The 24,511-nt window shown below is 39.1% G+C and overlaps 2 pseudogenes; both read left to right on the top strand.

The window, feature by feature from the left end:
- Positions 1-2,465: 2,465 nt before the first annotated feature.
- Positions 2,466-2,774, top strand: LOC146893407 (small ribosomal subunit protein uS5 pseudogene; annotated as a pseudogene).
- Positions 2,775-7,993: 5,219 nt separating this feature from the next.
- LOC125395258 (olfactory receptor 10A2-like) lies at positions 7,994-8,958 on the top strand (annotated as a pseudogene).
- The last annotated feature ends 15,553 nt before the right edge of the window (positions 8,959-24,511 follow it).

Here is a 24,511-nt window from a genome sequence, read left to right as displayed (position 1 = left end):
AAGTTCATGAATGTTGTGGCTGTGTTGTAATGAGGAGACAGCATTTCACCACACTTCTCCACAGTCTCTACCTCTTATATTCTTTCTACTTCTGTTTTCATAATGTCCTCTAAGCCTTGGTGAGAGGATATAGATGTCACATTTAAGGACGAGAACGAAACAGTCACTTATTCTTCATACTTCAATCAGGCATGGATCTCTACATTTCTATCTACTGAAAAAAAGAAATTTATCTGGCTACACCTGAGAGCTGTAGTGATCTACTAGTATAAGCATAAGCATTAACTACAGAGGTGGTTCAGCACTTAAAAGCATATATTGTTCTTGTGGTAGACCCAAGTTCTGTTCCCAACACCCACACAGTGGGTCACAACTGTCTGTAATTCTAGTTCCAGAGAACTTGATGCCCTCGTCTCTCTTCCAAGGATTATAGACATGCACATAAAACCTATCTACTAGCAGGCAAAACATTCTCACACATTAAAAAATTAAAATAAAAGGAGTATTTAAAAAGAAGTTTCATATGTCCACTTAACAAAACAGCACTAGTTGGTGTCCCTATTAGGACCAGAGGTATTTTCCCCAGCCATGTCCCTTTGAAGAGGTTTACAGTAACAAGAACAAATTCCTATCTGTAGATTGGGAGGACTCAAATCCAAACAGACTATGGTTGGTTACTCCCAACACAATTGTACCACTACTTTGTCTGTGGGCACATCTTACCTGGAAGGTCTGTATTGTAGCATGAACTTCTTCCAGTAACTGCACAGCACTTTACAACACCATGAAACATAATAGTCAGGTGGAAGATTCCAGTTAAGTTTCAGTTTGATTTATCTGTGTTCTTTTATTAAAGTGTGGAGAGTCTTCATAAATAATATGTTACTGTCTATGGTGGTTTGAAAGACAATTGCCCCCAAATGGCGTTCCACTATTAGGAAGAGTGGCCTTAGAGAGTAGGTAGGGTCTTGTTGGAGGAAGTGTGTCACTGTGGGGGCTTGCTTTGAGGTCTCTATTGCTCAAGCTTCACTCAATGTGAGACTGAGACCATTTACAGTTGCCTTCTGATGTAGCCAGCACCAAGTCTGCCTGCATGCTGCCACGTACTGCCATGATGATAATGAACTCAACCTCTGGAACTGTGAGCAAGTCATCTCAATTCATTGTTTTTGTAATTGTTGTCATGGTCATGGCGATTTTTCCCAGCAACAGAAACCCTAACTAAACACTGTCTAACTATGGTGGGCAACCAGGAGCATTATCAGTAGTCTGTTTCCTTTGGGGTGCCTCTAGAGCCTCCTCAACAATTCATAAAAAGATATCCCACTCCTGGCCTTATTTTTGCTTAATATCTTATGGCTTCTGGGAGTAATTTGAGAATCCTTTTTTAATTAATTTTTATAAGCACACAAAGTAGTGGTGTTCCTTATGATATTTCATTTCTCCTTAATGATAGCTAACCTAGTTTCTGCCCTCTCTTCTCCTCCATATCCTAATCTCCCTGCTTAGACTTTTCCACCCCCAGGTTCTGACCCCCACTTTCACATAAAATATTTCATTTTATTTTATTTTATTTTATTATATTTCATTTTATTTCCTTTTAGCATTTGCTCTCTGGACCATCAGGGGATCCAAGTTTATATCACAATTTCTAATCAATCCTGAAAACAGCCAGTACTTCAAAGAACACTAATTCTTTTCTTGGAAAGAAGAAGATATTAGACAATTTTGAATATTAGGTTGTGGAGTGTGAATAAGAATGATGCTCATAAACTCATATATTTGAATGCTTAGTCACCAGAGAATAGAACTTTCTGAAAGGATTAGAAGGATAAGGAGGTGTGGTCTTGTTAAAGGAGCTGTGGTGTTGGTGGTAGAAGTGTATTATGAGGGGTAGGCTTTGAGGTTTCAAAAGCCCATAAAAAGCTTTTCCTTTGCCTGATGCTGATGGATCAGGATGAAGTTCTCAGCTACTGCTCTAGGACCACATGTGCCATCATGTTCCCATCATGATGATAACAGACCAACCCTCTGAAACTCTAAACAAGCCCCAAATTAAATGTTTTCTTTCATAAGAGCTGCCTTGAACATGGTGTCTCTTTGAAACAATAAAACAGTGACTAAGATCTAGATCTTCATCTTAATTTTAACATTAATATATATTTACGGTTATAAACTTATAATTTATAAATGTTCCTATTGGTGAATTTAAGATAATTTCTATATTATTTTCAAATTTAATGGCGCATTTATATGATACTGAAATTTAAAACACAATTAGGATTTTTTGCTATGTGCAGTAAAATGACTTTGAAAGCCTCAAAGTCTTAATTCTGCCTTACTTGGTAAACAACAAACAACAGATGACAAACAGGTGTTGCCCCCAAAGAATCAGGAGGGACAGTGGCCTCCACAAAGGCCTTCTGGGCCATGTTCAGTATCTATTTCTGGCCAGGAAGAGAATGATGGTGAAGGCCACAGACAAGGAATGGATCCCAACCAAGCTTATCCACGCAGACGAGAACATGAAGCTCAAGTCCTTGCCCTCTGTGCCCATCAAGGAATCTGAGATTATTGGCTTTTTCTTGTGGGTCTCCCTCCAGGATGAGATTTTGAATATTACACCAGTGCAGAAGAAGATCAGGTTCAATGCCTTTGTTGCTAAGGAGATTACAAGGTTCACACTGAATATTATGTGTTTCAAGGAGGTCATCATCTCCATGTGGAGGATCGTCACCTTGACCAAGTTCTCAATGTCCCTGTGCAAAAGTTAGTAAGGGGAAAATGTAAACATGTACCACACTAACCTATAAATGGTGCCAATCCACTGTAGCTCTGTACAGATAAAAAATATCCAAGATCTAAAGGCACTGGCAACTCAGATGATGCTAATGGCCAGTACTGACGATGCCACACTTCAGCCAGGGACTATATTTCCTCACTGGACAACTTGATCAAGACTCTTATGCCATCTTCATGACCTATAGCTACCTGACCCCTGACCTTGGGAAACAAGGTAATCAAAGTTTCCTGTCAGGAAGTCACCTACCATCTTCTAAAACCCACCCCAGGGTCTCTGAGCACAGGAGACTATATGTCCAGCTATAGCTACAATATAAGATTTTTATACAAGAAAAAAATAAGGTTGCTTAAATATTAATTTAATTCCATTCTATTTCTGTCTTGATCTGTTGACTAGCTCCTTCAAAATCTAATAGCCTCCAGTCACCTGAACACTTAGGGACAAATGTCTCCTCTGTATACATTTTTCCTGGAGAATGATCAGCATAGAACAAGAAAAATAAAAACAAAAAACCTAAGACTAAGATCTATGTATTTAGACCCTCAATGCCCCTACAGGTGAGAAGAAAGCCAATCGGGTCCTTAGGCCCAGACTTGCAGAAAGAAAGACGGGGCCCTCTTATCATTTTAATTAAAAATGGGGCAGAGAAACAGGAGAGATAGAGAAGTAGAATGGTTTATATACCATGGAAAGACACATAAAGCAAGAAATGTAGACAAAGGAGTGCACATATATTGGAGGCCAGCTTGGCACCTGGGTCCATGGTGATAGTGGTGAGGAGTAGACTGCCAAGGAATATCTGCTTGCCACCTGGGACCATGATGTCCAGATCAGACTGCTGCCAAGGACCATGTCTGGATCTGTGGTCCAGCTGCAGACTGGTCTATTTTTGAAGTCTATGGCCAGTATTACCTCAGTAGGCCTTAGGATCCATGCAAGATGGTAACAGAAGGCTATGTTAAGTTGGCCCAGTCCTTCACTATGCTGGAAAAGATGGTCTTGCCTCTCACTGGCCACTACAATAAGTGAGCTGGACCCTGCATTTAGAAGAAAGGGCTCCCACCCCTTACCACAGTTGATGAACCTACCCAAAGGGTATGCATGTAGGGGAACTAACTCTACCCCAATACCCAAGGCTGGTGGCACGAGTGGCTCTACCTGACCTGCCTGGCTAACACTCAAGCCCATAACTGGGCCTTGAGTTGACCCACCCTAGTATCTACCCCACCTGGGACTTTCTGGAGCTCAGGAAGGGCCTGGTCCTTTGGAATACACCCACAAGATGTCCAAGACATGAAACCACTGCAGGATACCTCCGAGGAGCTCTGTTGAGAATCCAGTGAGGATGGTGTATCAAAAACCAGAAGCCTTGACCCAGACCAGTGACTCACTGCAATGAGCATTTGTCAGTTAAGCTGATGGGACAGAGGGGTATATTATATGACACACCAAAGCCTCTAATGCCACCAGGATGAATGAAGAAGTGATGGACAAGCAAAAGAGAAGGAGAAGCAGAAGATTTTCTGTTCCTGGTGCATGTAGTTTTTGTTCTGGTTTGATTTGCTGAGGTTTTTTGTTGCTGCTGTTATTGCTTTTGTTGGCTTGCTTGTTTACCTTGTTTTGTCTTCTTTAATGGGTGCATGTATCAGGGATGAGGTCGGATATGGGTGCAGTGGGTGGTGTGCCTACATAGCATAATTGAAGCTCTGGTTCAACCCTAGAACTGTGCACACTGAGCATGGTGGTCTACAGCCACAATCTCAGTATTTGGGAAATCATGATAAAAGGAACAGTTCAAAGTCACCCAGCTACATAGTGACTTGAAGGCCATCCTGAACTACATGAGAGCCCATTTCAAAGAAAATAAATAAAAGTATAAGCCATCTAAGCACAAGAACCATATTACTTGTATAATGGAATGGGCAAAAGAGTGCGTGATCCATGATATTGTCTGACATAAATATTTATTATATTTATAAACTGTCACATTTTTTAATGAATATATGATACTTTATTTAATTATAGAATCATTTCTTTAGTATTTCATAGCATCCAATGAGAAAATTATCTTTAAAAAATTAAAACTGATGCTCAGAGTGTTTAATAAAATTGCTAAGTACCACAAGCAGAGAGTCCCAGAGCAAGGGTTAAATTTAAGACATTCAGCTGCAGACATGATGATTATGCGTCCCTTCACTAGAGTTTGGTTTTCTTTCTTGAAGTTTATCCTGTTGGCCTTGTAACTTCATCACATCCTCAAGGTACAATAGATTCAAGAAAGTTCAGGTCCCATGGGCAATAAAAGAAAGTCTAGTAACACCTGAGGGAAACCAAGGTTCTAATCCCTTCGTCTAACACCAAAAACAAAAGAGAGACAGCTAAGGACAATTAAACCAGGGGTTTTCTGTCATCTGCATCAGCTTCTTCTGATCCTGTAAGTTCAGTATAGTAGACGAAGCATCTCTTAGTATTTTCTTCTGCCTGCTGCAGCAGGGTCAGTATATCTCATTTAACATTTTTAACTATTAAGAGAATGAGTGCTGTTAAATATATAGGAAGGAAAACAAATTAAATGAGTTTATTACTGGTTATGCTACTTAAATATTGTCACTGATCCTATGTTTCTGTCCAACAAACATGCAGAAGTTTTATAGAAATTTCCAGTCTTCTAAAACAAAACTTCTTATTGACTCATTGTAAGATATGGTCATTTATCATGCCTTCGTTATGATTATTGCCATGTTAATAGTTATTAGGTAACACTCAAAGTAATTAGTTCACTTCAGCAGAACCTCTTTTAAAATGCATTCAAAGCTGATTGATATTCTGGATCTGACAGATTTTTTAGTTTGGTATAAAATTCTGTTTATGATTTTATGTGAATAAGTATTGTACTTTCATGGAAGATATCACCAATTGTGACAACAAACTGTTGTGATGAAGATCTTTCCAAACATCCAGTCACCCCCTCCTCACAATGATTCCTGTACAAAGCTACTTGTTTCCATTTGTTAAACTGTGAACTGTATTTTAAATATGCAGCCTCCCATCTTGTATTTCTTATTTTACTTCCCAAGGTAAATTTGGTTTTGCATTAAGTTGCAGGAAGTGGGCCAGTGAATTCCAGTATATCCTTTCTGCCAAAGATAATAGCTTTAAAAACTGCAATATAATGCCAGACCCAGGGTGGTAACATTTCCTTAAAAATGGGTAACATTAAGCAATTTCTTTTTTTCTAAGTTGTGATTTATATGGATATTTTTATTTATTTTGCATTGTTTAATTTTTTCTAATCAGGACACTTAAAAGAATTTTCCTTATTTACCTCAAAATTAAGTAAAATAAATACAGATGAGTGTATTATAGCCAATGTATAAACATTTTTCATTCATAATTTGTATTACAGAGTTGACTTTTGCCATTCAATGGCAGTAAGAAGGTTTCTACTGCATTATTGATTCTTTTACTGTTTCATATGACTTTTTTTTGGAAAACTCAAGATATTTCCCTCTTCAATTCTCTGTTCCTCTGTAGATGCTCTGGAATTTTAAAGGCAACCTTGATATTCGCATCATCTATCAATAGCATTAAGCTTTCTTCATTGAGTTTTTCTATTGCTTCAGATTTGGTTGGCAGTGAAGACTCATGAGAAAGGTGAGCATGCAACCTGATTCTATATAAACAGCTTTCATCCCTCTCCTTCATTTGCATTATACCACCTGGTCTCCTATTGTCAGTGATCATTTTACATGACATATATGAACAAGTCATTCCACTTCCTTAATTTTCAGGTGGTTTCTTCTTCTACAAAATAAAGTTCAAATGTATTAGCATGGAAAATACATAGCAGTATAAAATACCCAACCAACATCATTATTTTTGCTTTGCATAAATTTTGGTATGCTGGGTTTTTTAATTAGTTTGTTTGTTTTGTTTTGTTTTTGAGACAATCCTTACTCTCCAGCCCAAGCTAGGCTGGGACTCACAGTAGTTCTAGATTGATCTGTAACTTGTAGACATTGGCCTCCAAATGCTGAGATTACAGTCAGACAATTACACCGAGAATCTAAATCTCTGTCTTTCTGTCTTTCACTGTTCATAATGTTTTTCTTTTAGGTTTTTATCCTATGGTGGGTAATTATCTCACCATGTCTAGTTCATTAAATTCTATTTTCCAACTGTATCTCATCATTTTTCCTTTAGATTTCAATATCCTATATTGTAAAACAATGATGCTAAGGACACCTTGCTGGTAATCAACAAAGTTAGAACCATATAATACAGCTAGGATCCAGCTAGGCCTAGGAAAGCTTCGGAACATACTGCTAATGTTAGTGAAATGAGTTCACTTCATTACCTTCTCCTTTATCCTTCTAGCAATTATTTTTATAAATTCCATTAATTCTCTGAAGCATCAATGAACAAGTCCTCAGGTAAAAGCAGAATCCTGTAACATATAATTTAGTAGAAATCAAAACAGGTTTGCAATTCAATAGATATTGTTTGCGTTAAAAAATCTGCCCTATTACAGGAGTAGTAATAGCATACCTTTATTTCCAGCACTAAGATGGATGCAGAGGCAGGAGAATTGTGGGTTTGAGGCCAACTTGGAATACACACTGAGACACAATCTGAGGAAAAATCCTGTCCCTCCCCTCTTTTTAACCATTTCTCTGAGTTCAGTGTGATCACACAGGAAACAGAAATTTCAGGGAGATGGGACACATAAACTGTTTTCAACAGATGCTCACACATCACTCACCTCTCAAAGTCAAGATTCATGAAAAGTAGAACGTTAGCTTGCTTATCTACTATTGCAATTCTATTTCCAGATGTTTAGCAAATGCCTATTTAATGGGTTTTTTGAAATTATGAATAATAGACATATTTCTCAAAAGGTTGTGCATATTCAGAGCCATCATATTTCCAAAAATGGATCCTTCAATGTCCCTTCTACAGACTCAGTGATCTCCCTAAGCTTGTCCTTCCTACACGTGAAAGTGCAAATGGCAGAAATCCACTTCAGAGACTCACCCAGGCAATGGCTCAAATAAGCACTAGGAATTTGTCCTCTTCCACGATATTCTGATTTTGCCTCTTTCCATGAAACTAATCAGTAATTTGGAGGAAAAAAATCCAGAATTTGATTTATGCAATCAAGAATCTGTCTTCTGAGCACACTGGATATTTATACTCACAACTATGGCTGCAGGAAACTGGTCAGGAGTAAATGAGTTTGTCCTCATGAGCTTCTCTTTCCTACCTACTGAAATTCAGGCCTTGCTCTTCCTGGCATTTTTAGTCATCTACCTAATCACTCTGCTGGGAAACAGCCTCATCATTCTGGTGACATTGGCTGACCCTATACTGCAAATCCCATTGTACTTCTTCCTCAGAAATTTGTCCTTCTTAGAGATTGGCTTCAACCTGGTCATTGTGCCCAAAATGTTGGGAACCCTGATTGCCCAGGACACAAGCATCTCCTTCCTTGGCTGTGCCACTCAGATGTATTTCTTTGTCTTCTTTGGAGTGGCTGAATGTTTCCTCCTGGCCACCATGGCCTATGACCGCTATGTAGCCATCTGCAGTCCTTTGCATTACCCAGTCATCATGAACCAAGGGACATGTACCAAACTGGCTGCTGCCTCCTGGTTTCCAGGATTCCCTGTAGCCACTGTGCAGACCACATGGCTCTTCAGTTTTCCTTTCTGTGCCAACAACAAGGTGAACCACTTCTTCTGTGACAGCCCACCTGTGCTGAGGCTGGTCTGCACAGACACAGCACAGTTTGAGGTCTATGCCATTGTAGGCACCATTCTGATCATCATGACACCCTGCCTGCTGATCCTGTGTTCCTACACATGCATTGCTGCATCCATCCTCAAGATTCCATCAGCTAAAGGGAAGCACAAAGCCTTCTCTACCTGCTCCTCACATCTCCTCGTTGTCTCTCTTTTCTATGTGTCTTTAAGCCTCACTTACTTTAGGCCCAAATCAAATAATTCCCCTGAAAACAAAAAACTGTATCATTGGCCTACACTGTTGTGACTCCTCTTTTGAACCCCATCATTTATAGTCTGAGAAACAATGAGATGAAGAATGCTCTCAGCCGGACCTTCCACAAGGCTCTGACCCTCAGAAACTTTATCTTATAGACATTAAAAGGTAAGATTAATGTTTGTTGAATGGAGAACATGTATTTGTGATTTGTAGCTATCTCTGGTTGATCTCTATTATGATGAATTCCAGTTGTCAATATGACTCTTAGAAATCTCATTAGAATGAGAAAAATACAAATGTAATTTAGATCTATTATTGTCATATATTTCCTTTACCTGCCAACTATACCTTACAAAAGTGTATCTTTATTTTTATTTAATTTCTATTCATAATTATAAAGTTAACTCTGAAATTCACCTAGACTTTGAGGCAAATAAGGAAGCAAAGGACCCCTTAGAACTACAGAGAGGTGAACTGTGAGTATTGTGAACAGATGAGATGGGGCTCTCTTGAGTTAAAAGGGTTTGCCCAGTGGTTATGATGTACACAAGTCAGCAGTTGGGGCTACCCATGATGACCTTATTCCTAGCCTTGCCATGTCTGTACTCTAATTGCTCCATGCTTCCAAAATGACCATGCTTTTAACCTTCTCAATAAACACATGCTTGCCATCCAACCATTCCATCTTGGGAAGGCAGACTAACTTGAAACTCTACATGTCCTGAACAAAATACCAGGACCCATATGCTTCAGGATGAAGTGCTCATCTTCAAATTTCTCCCTATGGATGGACTTGCTGATATTGTCATTACAGCATGTGAAGTTACCACTCTGACACCTGAATCTTGGAACAATTTCATGAAAAGCAGAATCTTTATTACCAGGTTCTTCTACAGTGCTCAGAGTATGAAAATTTTTCTGCTGGAACTTTTCTGCAAACATCTTAAAGGAGATGTAGCCCGAAGGTTCAACATCAACCGCAATACCAGAGAACACTGGAGCTGAACAAAACTCAAGTGGCAATAGGGGACAGCAACATCTTCAAAGCCTTTCTATTTCTTTCCTTGCTGATTCTGTTGGCATTTCAATAGTCAGTGCCTAGGATTTCAAGATTCTTTTACTCCTGTGTGCCATACATTTTGAACATTATAAAATGGCTAGTAATTTTAACATAGGATCATATGCAAGAAAAGAGACGAAACCCACCCTGAATTATAGTTATTTCTCTTCCTTTGTGTAATTTTGACTCTCTGCTTATCATATTTAAAATCCTGATCCCTCCCCCAACATCAGTCTCCTCATTACCATGGTTCACTATTCACACCCTTGAAGTAAGGTTAGTTCTAAGGAACTAGAATGGAGCAAGGCTCAATAGCCTTCATAAACATGCAGAAATAACCTCAGTGGCCATTTCCTTAACACTGAAGAAATGTCCTGAGATTCTATATGCACCCTGTCTCACACGTAGGTCCTTACATTTTTTTGAAATGGTATCAGTCCTGTTGCTTTGCGGCGCGCTTCCTGACCAGCAGGAATGAATGGCCACGAAATCGAGATTTCTTCCTAAATCACGCCTTTATTCGGAGCCCTCGGTTGAGGAAAATTGGGGGAAGAGGAAAAGAGAGAAAAGACAGAGAGAGAGAGAGAGAGAGAGAGAGAGTAAGGGAGAGAGGGTGAGAGAGCAGGAAGCAAGAGAGAGAGAGAGACCCAAAGGCAGCCACTTTTCTAGGGTGGAGAGGCTCTAATGCTGATTGGTTGATGCCATTTTGCTAGGGCCTAGGCCACAGGACCAAGGCTCTGAAATGCAAAACAAGGCCCCAAGCACTCTGGCCTGCGCGGCAGCATCAAAGGATATGTATACCTCCAGGCTGTAGGACCACTGGCACTATCTCGCCAAGGCGACATCCTGGCGGATCCTTACATTGCTTCTTTCACCAAAGCCTTAACTAGAGCCTACCTGATTCTAACAGATCTTCTTTAATCAGATTCCTCTTAGGACCTCATGGCACTTCATTTTATAAATGCATCATTTCTTTAGTTAATCATTTACTGTTATAAATCATGCTATCAAGATCAGCCTTTTGGATATGTTCTTTAACATTCCTAACGGTATATGTGACAGATGTAAATTTAGAAATGGAATTTCTGGGGCAAATGTTAAATACAAGTACAGCATTGCATATTGGAAAATCAAACCATTTAAACTTCCTCCAACAATTTTTGAGTATGCTTGTTTCCTTGATACTACATTAATAATATTTGTTATAAAATGATGAACATTGATTATATTGTATGTAAAATAAACTCAATGAATTGTTAGCTTAAATAAAATAAATCTTGAGGAATGAGGAAAATAGATGAATGTGTAAAAGAAAATGTACACATTTCATTTAAATTTCTGAATACACACTTCAGATAATTATCAAAGGTAATGTCTTGGTATTCCATTTTTGTCCTGAAAGATTGTCACCATTAGTTTGGACAAATTCATCTAACCTTTTTAAGATCCACTATAATGTCTCATGTAGTCTCATTACTCTTGTATTCTTATATTCCACATTTATCAATTATTTTTAATTTAAAAGTATTAGTATGTGTTTTTAAATTGTCTTCTCTTGAAGTACCTGTAAATCATTGAAAACTAAAACTTCACAGGTGTTTCTGTTTAGGTATATCCAAAGCCTTATGTTCCACAGAACTGTCATTGACTCAGAAGGACTATTTTGAATAGCCTAGTTAGCTAGCAAGCTCCTGGGATCTACCCAACCTTGATCCACAGTGCTAGGCTTACAGACACATGTAATCATATCTGATTTTTTTACAAGGGTGCTAGGGATTTGAATACAGATCCTCAGATTTGGTAAAGTGAGTCACCTCCCCCATCCCTAATTTTTGTAGTATAAAAATTGATAAGTGGATGGGATAGTCTGACTTTTAGAAATGATTCTGACATGAAGTTGTATGAGACTGAATTACTTCAAAGTAATTTTTTTGAAGAAGAATTGATGGGAAGTGATGGCAGAAAGCATGTGAATAATTGTACTACTCAAAAGTTGAGAGATGATTCTGGAGAAAGACTGACCCTTGCAACAGAACTCAGGTGTCCTGAGAGGCTGGAGAACACACACAAACTACGTAAAAGGAGAAGTTTTTTTTTAAGTGTTTTCCTTCTTACACCTTCTTCTGCCTGTTTAAAACACTGCTGCCCAAACCAACAAGACTTCTGCTTACTGGGAACTATAGAGATGATCATCATACACCATATTGTCCCAGGATTGATCTAGAGTCAGAAAGTCAAGATGATTACATCACTAAAGGAATAGCTGCATAGGTCCAGTACAGCAGATAGGAGACCAAGTGAAACAAAGCTTCAATTTCATGTGAAATTCCGATATTAGTCTGATTCTGCAAGGAACAAAGAAGTTCAAGCAAACCTTTGTGTTTACATTGGATCATGGCATAGGAGGTGGGTTTTTATGCACGCTTCCCATTCGTGATGAAAAGAAGTGAGAAATAGCAAGTTTCCAGGTACCTCAGTCTCAGAGAGGTCTCTTAGGATCCAAGAGCATTCTTCTAAAGGTACCAGAAAATCTGCACGTAAAACTTGTACCAAGTTTAGGGTTGTGGAACATTTTCATATTATAAATATGTTTATTACCTGAATTTTTTATATTAAAGCTTGTAAATGCTGAGGAAGGGTTCACAGTGTCTGTAAAATGGCACAGACAAAGAATGTAAGAGCTAGCAGAGTGAGTGGAATGATGTAAAATGTTATCTTCTGGCCCGCCTGCCATCCCAGCTCCCATCCAGCAGGGGCCCTGACGTCTAGCAGAGGGCCATCGGAGGGCTCAGCTGCCTTGCGAGCTGGGCCTGGGCTGTAGGCACATCCCAGCTGGAGGCAGTTCCTGGGTCTTAAAGGCCTCCCTGAGGACAGGTGGACCAGGTGCCAGCTCAGCCACATTCCTGACCAGCAGGGGCCCTGACTTCTAGCAGAGGGCCATCGGAGGGGTGAGTTTGCTTCGGGCCGTGGCAGGGTCCCGGTGAGGAGGAGCTTGGGCGTTCGCCGACCCCATAGACGCCCAGGTCGCCCTGCAGTGCTGGCTACCCCCTCCCGCCTGCCATCCCAGCTCCCATCCAGGCACGAAATCCTATATTTCTCCCTTCCCCCTGGGGCCATAAAATTTCCCCAGCTCAGCTGCCTTGCAAGCTGAGCCTGCATTGTAAGCGCATCCCGGAAAGAGGGAGTGCCTGTGCTTCAATAGCCTGTCTGAGGAAAGGTGGGCATTCTGTCAGTGAAGTCCCTGCCCAAGAAGGGAACCTGACCCGGTAACAGTGGTTCCAATAGAGAACATTTGAAGTAAGAGATGGGCAGACGCCAAGGCAAGACCTCCTCCAACAATCTGAAAAACAACATGAAAACACCAGATCCCAAGGACCCTACAGTAGAAGGACTTGAACACCTTAACCCAGAAGAAGTGGAAAAAAGTGCCATTATGAAAGCAATAGAGTCCCTTAAACAGGATATGAATAACTCCCTTAAAGAATTGGATGAGAAATATAACAAAAAGTTTGAAGAAATGAGTATAGAAATAGATGAGAAATATAACAAAAAGTTTGAAGAAATAAGTAAATCCGTGAATGAGACCCTGAGAAACCAAGAAAAAACAATCAAACAAGTAAAGGAAACAGTTCAAGAATTGAAAACTGAAATGGAGGCAATGAAGAAAACACAAACCGAGAACCGGCTGGATATGGAAAACCTAGGTAAACGAACGGAGACTACAGAATCAAGCATAACCAATAGAATACAAGAGATAGAAGAATGAATCTCAGATTCTGAAGATACCATAGAGAAAATAAATGCTCTGGTCAAAGAAAACGGCAAATCCAACAAATTCTCTTCACAAAACATTCAGGAAATATGGGACACAATAAAAAAACCAAATCTAAGAATAATAGGGATTGAAGAAGGAGAAGAACTGCAGATCAAAGGCCCAGAAAATTTATTCAACAAAATTATAGAAGAAAACTTTCCCAACCTAAAGAATGATATTCCTATGAAGGTTCAAGAAGCTTACAGAACACCGAATAGACTGGATCAGAAAAAAACATCCCCTCGCCATATAATAATCAAAACACAAAACATACAGATTAAAGAAAAAATTTTAAGAGCTGCAAAGGAAAAAGGTCAAGTAACTTATAAAGGTAAACCTATCAGGCTTACACCGGACTTCTCTATGGAAACCATGAAAGCCAGAAGGTCTTGGATAGAGGTACTGCAGAAACTAAGAGACCATGGATGCAAACCCAGACTACTATACCCAGCCAAGCTATCGTTCACTTTCAACGGAGAAAACAAAATATTCCAGGATAAAAACAAATTTAAACAATACTACTTGTAGCTACTAATCCAGCCTTACAGAGAATATTAGAAGGAAAATCACTACTGAAGGAATCCAACATTCCCAACACTGCCTACAATAACTCAAACATCTAGCGACGATTCACAAGCACAAATCAAAGAAGGAAAACACATACACTCTACTACCTAAAAAAAAAAAAATGACCGGAGTCAACAACCACTGGTCATTAATATCACTTAATATCAATGGACTCAATTCACCTATAAAGAGGCACAGACATAGAGATTGGATACGAAAACAGGATCCAACATTCTGCTGTTTACAAGAAACACACCTCAACCACAAAGACAGACACCTACTCAGAGTAAAGGGTTGGGAAAAGGTTTTCCAAGCAAATGGACCTAAGAAACAAGCGGGTGTGGCCATTCTAATATCTAACAAAATCGACTTCAAACTAAAATCAATCAGAAGAAATGGAGACGGACATTTCATACTCATAACTGGAACAATTCATCAGGAGGAAGTCTCAATCCTGAATATCTATGCTCCTAATATAAATGCACCCACATATGTAAAAGAAACTCTTGTAGAACTCAAGACAGTCATCAAACTACACACACTAATAGTAGGAGACTTCAACACTCCTCTCTCACCAATGGACAGGTCAATCAGACAGAAACCAAACAGAGAATTAAGAGATTTATTGGAGCTATTGAATCAAATGGACTTAACAGACATCTATAGAACACTTCACCCAAATAGGAAAGAATATACCTTTTTCTCTGCAGCTCATGGAACCTTCTCGAAAATTGACCACATACTCGGTAATAAAGCAAATTTCCACAGATACAAAAAAATATTAGTAACCACCTGTGTCTTGTCAGATCACCATGGACTAAAATTAGAATTCAACAACAATGCTTCCCCCAGGAAGCCAACAAATTCATGGAAGTTGAACAGCCAACTACTAAATCACCCCTGGGTCAAGGAAGAAATAAAGAAAGAAATTAAACTCTTCCTTGAATTTAATGAAAACAAAGACACAACATACTCAAACCTATGGGACACTATGAAAGCAGTGCTAAGAGGAAAGTTCATAGCACTAAGTGCACAATTAAAGAAAACGGAGAAAGCACACATTGAAGACTTAACAGCACACTTGAAAGCTCTAGAAAAAAAAGAAGCTGATTCACGCAAGAGGTCTAGAAGACTGGAAATAATCAAACTGAGGGCTGAAATCAACAAAATAGAAACAGAGAAAACAATCCAAAGAATCAATGAATCAAAAAGCTGGTTCTTGGAGAAAATCAACAAGATTGACAAACCCCTATCCAAATTAATCAAACGGCAGAGAGAGAACATGCAAATTAATAAGATCAGAAATGAAAAGGGGGACATAACCACAGACACAGAGGAAATTCAGAGAATCATTAGATCTTACTATGAAAGTTTATATGCCACAAAGTTGGAAAATGTAAAAGAAATGGACATTTTTTTAGATAAGTAACATATACCAAAGTTTAACCAAGAACAGGTGAACAATCTAAATAGACCTGTCAGTCGCGAAGAATTAGAAGCTGTTATCAAAAATCTCCCTACCAAAAAAAGCCCATGTCCAGATGGTTTCAATGCAGAATTCTACCAGAACTTCCAGGAAGAGCTAATACCTATACTCCTTAACGTATTCCACAATATAGAGCCAGAAGAGTCATTGTCTAACTCCTTTTATGAAGCTACAGTTACCCTAATACCAAAACCACACAAAGACACAAACAAGAAAGAGAATTACAGGCCAATCTCACTCATGAACATCGACGCGAAAATTCTCAATAAAATACTGGCAAACCGAATCCAAGAACACATTAGAAAAATTATCCATTATGATCAAGTGGGCTTCATCCCAGAGATGCAGGGCTGGTTCAACATACGCAAATCTATCAATGTAATCCATCATATAAATAAACTGAAAGAAAAAAAACCATATGATCATCTCACTAGATGCTGAAAAAGCATTTGACAAAATTCAACACCCATTTATGATAAAGGTGTTGGAGAGACTGGGGATACAAGGATCATACCTAAATATAACAAAAGCAATATACAACAAGCCGACAGCTAACATCACACTGAATGGAGAGAAACCCAAAGCCTTTCCACTAAAATCAGGAACGTGACAAGGCTGTCAACTCTCTCCATACCTCTTCAATATAGTGCTTGAAGTTCTAGCAATAGCAATAAGACAACATAAGGAGATCAAGGGGTTTCGTATTGGAAAGGATGAAGTTAAACTTTCGTTATTTGTTGACGATATGATAGTATACATAAGTGACCCCAAAAACTCTACCAAAGAACTCCTACAGCTGATAAACACCTTTAGTAACGTGGCAGGATACAAGATCAACTCCAAAAAATCAGTGGCCCTCCTATACACAAAGGATAAAGAAGCAGAGAGGGAAATCAGAGAAACATCACCTTTCATGATAGCCACAAATAGCATAAAATATCTTGGGGTTACTCTAATCAAGGAAGTGAAAGACCTATTTGACAAGAACTTTAAGTCTTTGAAGAAAGAAATTGAGGAGGATACCAGAAAATGGAAAGACCTCCCCTGCTCTTGGATTGGGAGAATCAACATAGTAAAAATGGCAATTCTACCAAAAGCAATCTATAGATTCAATGCAATCCCCATTAATATCCCATCAAACTTCTTCACAGACCTTGAGAGAACAATAATCAAGTTTATATGGCAAAACAAAAAGCCCAGGATAGCCAAAACAATCTTATACAATAAAGGAACCTCAGGAGGCATTACCATCCCTGACTTCAAACTCTATTACAGAGCTACAGTTTTGAAAACAGCTTGGTATTGGTATAAGAACAGAGAAATCGACCTTTGGAATCGAATAGAAGACCCGGATATTAACCCACAAACCTATGAGCACCTAATTTTTGACAAGGGAGCTAAAGGTATACAATGGAAGAAGGAAAGCATTTTTAACAAATGGTGCTGGCATAACTGGATGTCAACCTGTAGAAGGATGAAAGTAGATCCATATCTATCACCATGCACAAAACTCAGGTCCAAATGGATTAAAGACCTCAACATTAATCCATCCACTTTGAACCTGATAGAAGAGAAAGTGAGAAGTAATCTACAAGATATAGGCACAGGAGGCCTCTTCCTAAGTAGGACCCCAGTAGCACAAACAATAAGAGAAACAATGAATAAATGGGATCTACTGAAACTGGAAGCTTCTGTAAAGCAAAGGACACTGTCAGTAAGACAAAAAGGCTGCCTTCTGACTGGGAGAAGATCTTCACCAACCCCTCATCAGACAGAGGTCTGATCTCCAAAATATACAAAGAACTCAAGAAACTAGACACTAAAACTCTAAGTAACCCAATTAAAAAATGGGGTACTGAACTGAACAGAGAATTCACAACAGATGAACTTTGAATGGCCAGAAGACACTTAAGGTCATGCTCAACCTCTTTAGCGATCAGGGAAATGCAAATCAAAACCACTTTGAGATATCATCTTTCACCTGTCAGAATAGCTAAAGTCAAAAACACCAATGATAGCCTATGCTGGAGAGGATGTGGAGAGAGGGGAACTCTCATCCATTGTTGGTGGGAATGCAAACTTGTGCAGCCACTGTGGAAATCAGTGTGGCGGTTTCTCAGGAAACTGGGAGTCAACCTCCCTCAGGACCCAGCAATTCCACTCTTGGGAATATACCCTAGAGATTCCCTAACATACTACAAAAGCATTTGTTCAACTATGTTCATAGCAGCACTATTTGTAATAGTCAGAACCTGGAAACAGCCTAGGTGCCCCTCAATAGAAGAATGGTTAAAAAAAAGGTGTGGAACATATACACATTAGAGTTTTACTCAGCGGTAAAAAACAATGACATCTTGAATTTTGCATGCAAATGGATGGAAATAGAAAACGCATTACTGAGTGAGGTAAGCCAGACCCAAAAAGAGGAACACGGTATGTATTCACTCATAAGTGGATTCTAACCATAATTAAAGGTCTTTGAGCCTATTATTCGTGATCCTAGAGAAGCTAAATAAGAAGATGAACCTGAGGAAGATTATTTAGCTATCCGCCAGGAGGCAGGAAATAGTCAAGAGTCCCAGGTAACCTCGGGCGCATGGGGGGGGGTGGGAGGGTTGTTGGAAGGGGAGAGGGTTAGAGAGAAGGGAGTAGGGGAGGAATGGGGAAAGCTCGGTTGACCAGGATGGGGGGGATGGAGGAAGGATGAACATGGGATCAGGGAAGAATATATTTCTACTAAGGGATCATTTTAGGGTTTACAGGAGACTTGATTATAGATGGGATCCCAGGTCCAAGGAGAGATCCCCAGATTGTTCTCTGGACAGAGGAGAGGGTGCCTGAACCGGCCTTGGCCCATAACCATACTGATGAATATTTTGCTTATCACCATAGATCCTTCATCCGACAATGGATGGCAATACAGACAGAGACCCACATTGGAGCACCGGACTGAGCCCCCCATGGTCCAAATGAGGAGCAGAAGGACGAAGAAAATGAAAAAGGAAATCAGGACTGCGAGGGATGCTATCACCCACTGATACAAGGGGACGGATCTAATGAGAGTTTACCAAGGCCTGTTGGACTGGGACTGAACGAGGACGTGATCTAACCAGATTCTCGGAATTTGGCCGGATTCTCTGAATGTGGCTGGCCCGGAGTCTTTCTGAAAAGCCATTGACAATGACACTGGGACTTGTTTCCTCTGCATATACTGGATTTTGGGGATCCAGTCTGTTTGGATACTCACCTTCCTGGACCTGGAGGGAGGGGGGAGGAACTTGAACTTCCCACAGGGCAGGAAACCCTGACTGCCCTAAGGGACGAAGAGGGAGGAGGAGAGGGAGGAGGGGAGTGGGAGGGTGTTGGGAAGAGGGGCGGAAATGGAAACTTTTATAATTTAATAAAATTACTTTCAAAAAAAATAAAACAGATAAAGCATTTAAGTGATTAAAAAAAATGTTATCTTCTGGACATGGCATGGCTGTTTCACTCATGAACTCATAGCAGTTGCAGGTATCTGGAAAGACCTGTACGAGGTCAAGAAAGTCAAAATTCCAGCATGGGCAAAGAAGTCCCATTCTTTCCCTATCCCTTAATGAGAATTTATTGGCAACTGATAGCTGCTGGGAGAAAGGACAATCACTTATTTGGAAGGTGACACCACTGGTAAGTTTCCCATGCTCTGGTGGGTGGCCTACATATAGACAGCACTTACTGAACTTAGTGGCTTATCAAAAATGAAGTTAGGAAAGGAACACATTGTGTGGTGCATGGGGAGAGTTTGAGGGGAGAAATGGGTGGGTATGATCATATTTAATGTATAGAATTCTCCAGATTAGAGAAACAGTGATCCAAGAAGAGTGAAGGAGAAGTGTACCCGTTGTGCTGTTTGGAATAATTCCTTCAGGAATCTCCATCATCCATGCCTACGAGTTAAGAAGAGAAGAGAGGAGAGAAGAGGAGAGGAGAGGAGAGGAGAGGAGAGGAGAGGAGAGGAGAGGAGAGCAGAGGAGAGGAGAGGAGAGGAGAGGAGAGGAGAGGAGAGGAGAAAACACACCACACACACACACACACACACACACACACACACAGCCTTTAACCAGAATACAAAACAAAAACTCTTTAAAAAATAACGATCACTGAAACTTTAAATACAGAATAGCTGCGTGAAGTTACTTCTCCAAGTTCAACATCTATCCACAATACGAGTTTTCTATGGACACTTCCATAATTTAAACTAAGTATAAACGATGAATTTAAACTAAGTATAAACATTCAAACTCATTTTAGAACAATATGTATTTCTCAACACCAATTATACAACCTAACTCATAAGAAGAACTATGTAGTTTCCTTACTTGATCAATGATTTTTATGACGTGTTTATTTCCACAGTGAATTTATAACCAGACAAACTCTTGCTTAGGGCAGTGACAGGGCTATTTCCTCATCTCCCACTTTGATACAGTGTGACCAAGATAATACACAGACTCTTGATTTGATAAAGGCATCTTTCTTGCCCATTCACAAATATGTCTTCAGCTGACCCACAATGATCTTTTAAATTTTTTTCAATATTCCTTCCTGCTTATCTAGTTTATGTCTAGATAAAAGAAAAATGATAGTGCTATTTTTGTTACTGTATTATTTTCCCTAGTTATATGATCATCACAGTTGTAATTTCATATTTATAAGATTCTTTTGCTTGTTTTCACTCCTAAAGATTCTATTCCATTAAGTGGTGCCCATTTACTACTAAATATATAGTATTTGTGATAAGTATCTGATAAACTCTTATCCGTGAACGACTTTCAGAATAAACTTTCTGCATTTCTTCTTTGGAGATAAGAACCTGTGTTGTGACTGGTCCTCTTGCAAACTCTAGAATGAGGATGGTGTTGAGGAAAGGACTAAGAGATAGAATGACAGAGAGAAGTTGGTTAAACAGAACTATTTTCACATTATAAAGGATTGTAGAAACCATGCTGAAGACCAAACAAGCAGTAATGAACAAGTCATATAGGACTAATGCTTCCAGTGAGAAATTCACAATCAAACACATCCTCCAAAAGCATTTTGAGAAAAGTTTGCACATCCGTTTAAACATTTTGTACAAAAACCCTATTACTCAGTTGCATTTATCTCAAAGCACTGGTTTCACTTTAATTCTTAAAAAAAAAAATTGACCTGCGGAAGAAGCCGGCAACGGAGCACAGACATTTCCCAACCCCCTTAACTTCCTGGTCATTCTGCAGGGGTTGCTCCACCCTGCTATGCCCTCTCTCCTCATATCCCATCCCAACTTTCACCCAGAAACCCCTTTCCCGTCTTCCTCCTTTCCGCTGGGCCATAAAATCCCCAGCTCAGTCTGGTTGGGCACTGGGACAGGTTGGTGAGTGCAACCAGGCAGGTGGGAGTTCCTTTGTTTCAATAGCAGCAAGGTAGGCCTTTTGTCGGCAAGGTCCCTGGCCAACAAGGGAAACTAACCCTGTACCAGAAGATCCATTGGAGAACATTTGAAGGAAGAGAAGGGCAGGCGCCAAGGCAAGAATTCCTCCAACAATCTGAAAAACAACATGAAAACACCAGAACCCAGCGATCTTACAACAGAAGGACTTGAACACCCTAATCCAGAAGAAGTGGAAAAAAGTGGCATTATGAACGCCATAGAGTCCCTTAAACAGGATATGAATAACACCCTTAAAGAAATGGATGAAAAGTATAACAAAAAGTTTGACGAAATGACTAAATCCGTAAATGATACCCTGGGAAACCAAGAAAAAACAAACAGGTAATGGAAACAGTTCAAGAATTGAAAACTGAAATGGAGGCAATGAAGAAAACATGAACCAAGGACCGGGTGGATATGGAAAATCTAGGTAAATGAACAGAGACTACAGAAACAAGCATAACCAATAGAATACAAGAGATAGAAGAGAGAATCTCAGATTCTGAAGACACCATAGAGAAAATACATGCTCTGATCAAAGAAAACAGAAAATCCAACAAATTCTCATCACAAAACATTCAGAAAATCTGGGACACAAGAAAAAGACCAAACCTAAGAGTAATAGGGGTAGAAGAAGGAGATGAATTGCAGATCAAAGACCCAGAAAATATATTCAACAAAATTATAGAAGAAAACTTTCCCAACCTAAAGAACGATATTCCTATGAAGGTTTAAGAAGTATACAGAACACCGAATAGACTGGATAAAAAAAATCCCCTCGCCATATAATAATCAAAACACAAAAAATACAGATTAAAAAAATATTAAGAGCTGCAAAGGAAAAAGGTCAAGTAACTTATAAAGGTAAACCTATCAGACTTATACCAGACTTCTCTATGAAAACCATGAAAACCAGAAGGTCCTGAATAGAGGTACTGCAGAAACTAAGAGACTATGGATGCAAGCCGAGAATGCTATACCCAGAGAAGCTATCATTCATTATCAACAGAGAAAACAAAATATTAAAGGATAAAAACAAATTTAAACAATACATAGCCACAAATCCAGCCTTACAAAAAGTAATAGAAGAAAAATCACATCCAAAAGAATCCAACATTGCCAACACTGCCTACAATAACTCAGACATCTAGCGACCATTCACAAGCACAACTCAAAGAAGGGAAACACACAAACTCTACTACCCAAAATTAAAATTAAAAAAAATGGAGTCAATAACCACTGGTCATTAATATCATTTAATATCAATGGACTCCATTCAACTATAAAAAGGCACAGACTAAGAAATTGGATACAAAAACAGGATCCAACATTCTGCTGTTTACAAGAAACACACCTCAACCACAAAGACAGACATCTACTCAGAGTAAAGGATTGGGAAAAGGTTTTTCAAGCAAATGGACCTACGAAACAAGTGGGTGTGACCATTCTAATTTCCAACAAAATTGACTTCAAACTAAAATCAAGCAGAAGAGATGGAGATGGACATTTTATACTCATAACAGGAACAATTCATCAGGAGGAGGTCTCAATCCTGAATATCTATGCCCCTAATATAAAAGCACCCACTTATGTAAAAGAAAAACTTCTAGAACTCAAGGCAGTCATCAAACCACACACACTAATAGTAGGAGACTTCAACACTCCTCTCTCACCAATGGACAGGTCAATCAGACAGAAACCTAACAGAGAAATAAGAGAATTAATGCAGGTATTGAATCAAATGGACATAACAGACATCTATAGAATATTGCATCCAAATAGGAATGAATATACCTTCTTCTCTGCAGCTCATGGAACCCTCTCGAAAATTGACCATATACTCGGTAAAAAAGCAAACTCCCACAGATACAAAAAAAATTAGTAACCACCTGTGTCTTGTCAGATCACCATGGATTAAAGTTAGAATTCAACAACAGTGCTACCCCCAGAAAGCCTACAAACTCATGGAAGCTGAACAGTCAACTACTCAACCACCCCTGGGTCAAGGAAGAAATAAAGAAAGAAGTTAAAGTCCTCCTTGAATTTAATGAAAATAAAGACACAACATACTCAAACCTATGGGACACTATGAAAGCAGTGCTAAGAGGAAGGTTCATAGCACTAAGTGCCCAATTAAAGAAAACGGAGAAAGCACACATTGGAGACTTAACAGCACACCTGAAAGCTCTGGAAAAAAAGAAGCAGACTAACCCAGGAGGAGTAGAAGACTGGAAATAATCAAACTGAGGGCTGAAATCAACAAAATAGAAACACAGAAAACAATCCAAATAATCAATGAAACAAAAAGTTGGTTCTTGGACAAAATCAACAAGATTGACAAACCCCTATCCAAACTAATCAAACAGCAGAGAGAGAACATGCAAATTAATAAGATCAGAAATGAAAAGGGGGACATAACAACAGACACAGAGGAAATTCAGATAATCATTAGATCCTACTACAAAAGCCTGTATGCCACAAAATTGGAAAATGTAAAAGAAATGGACATTTTTTAGATAAATACCATATACCAAAGTTGAACCAAGAACAGGTGAACAATCTAAATAGACCTGTTAGTCGCGAAGAATTAGAAGTTGTTATCAAACCCTCCCTAACAAAAAAAGCCCAGGACCAGGTGGTTTTAATGCAGAATTCTACCAGAACTTCCAAGAAGAGCTGATACCTATACTCCTTAATGTATGTCACAATATAAAAACAGAAGAGTCATTGCCGAATTCTTTTTATGAAGTTACAGTTACCCTGATACCAAAACCACACAAAGACACAACCAAGAAAGAGAATTACAGGCCAATCTCATTCACGAACATCGAAACAAAAATTCTCAATAAAATACTGGCAAACAGATTCCAAAAACACATCCAAATAATTATACATTATGATCAAGTAGGCTTCACCCCAGAGATGCAAGGCTGGTTCAACATACACAAATCTACTAATGTAATTCATCATATTAATAAACTGAAAGAAAAAATCCATATGATCATTTCATTAGATGCTGAAAAAGCATTTGACAAAATTCAACACCCCTTTATGATAAAGGTGTTGGAGCAATTGGGGATACAAGGATCATACCTAAATATAATAAAAGCTATATACAGCAAGCCGACAGCTAACATCAAATTGAATGGAGAGAAACTCAAAGCCATTCCACTAAAATCAGGAACACAACAAGGTTGTCCACTCTTTCCATACCTCTTCAATATATGGCTTAAAGTTCTAGCAATAACAATAAGACAACATAAGGGGATCAAGGGGATTTGAATTGGAAAGGATGAAGTTAAGCTTTTGTTATTTGCAGTTGATGTGATAGT

The sequence above is a fragment of the Myodes glareolus genome, chromosome 7, assembly GCF_982192425.1.
Source record: "Myodes glareolus chromosome 7, mMyoGla1.1, whole genome shotgun sequence".
Lineage (NCBI taxonomy): Eukaryota > Metazoa > Chordata > Mammalia > Rodentia > Cricetidae > Myodes > Myodes glareolus.
Note: the sequence above shows the minus strand (reverse complement) of the source record. Positions and strands in the feature narration are given on the sequence as shown.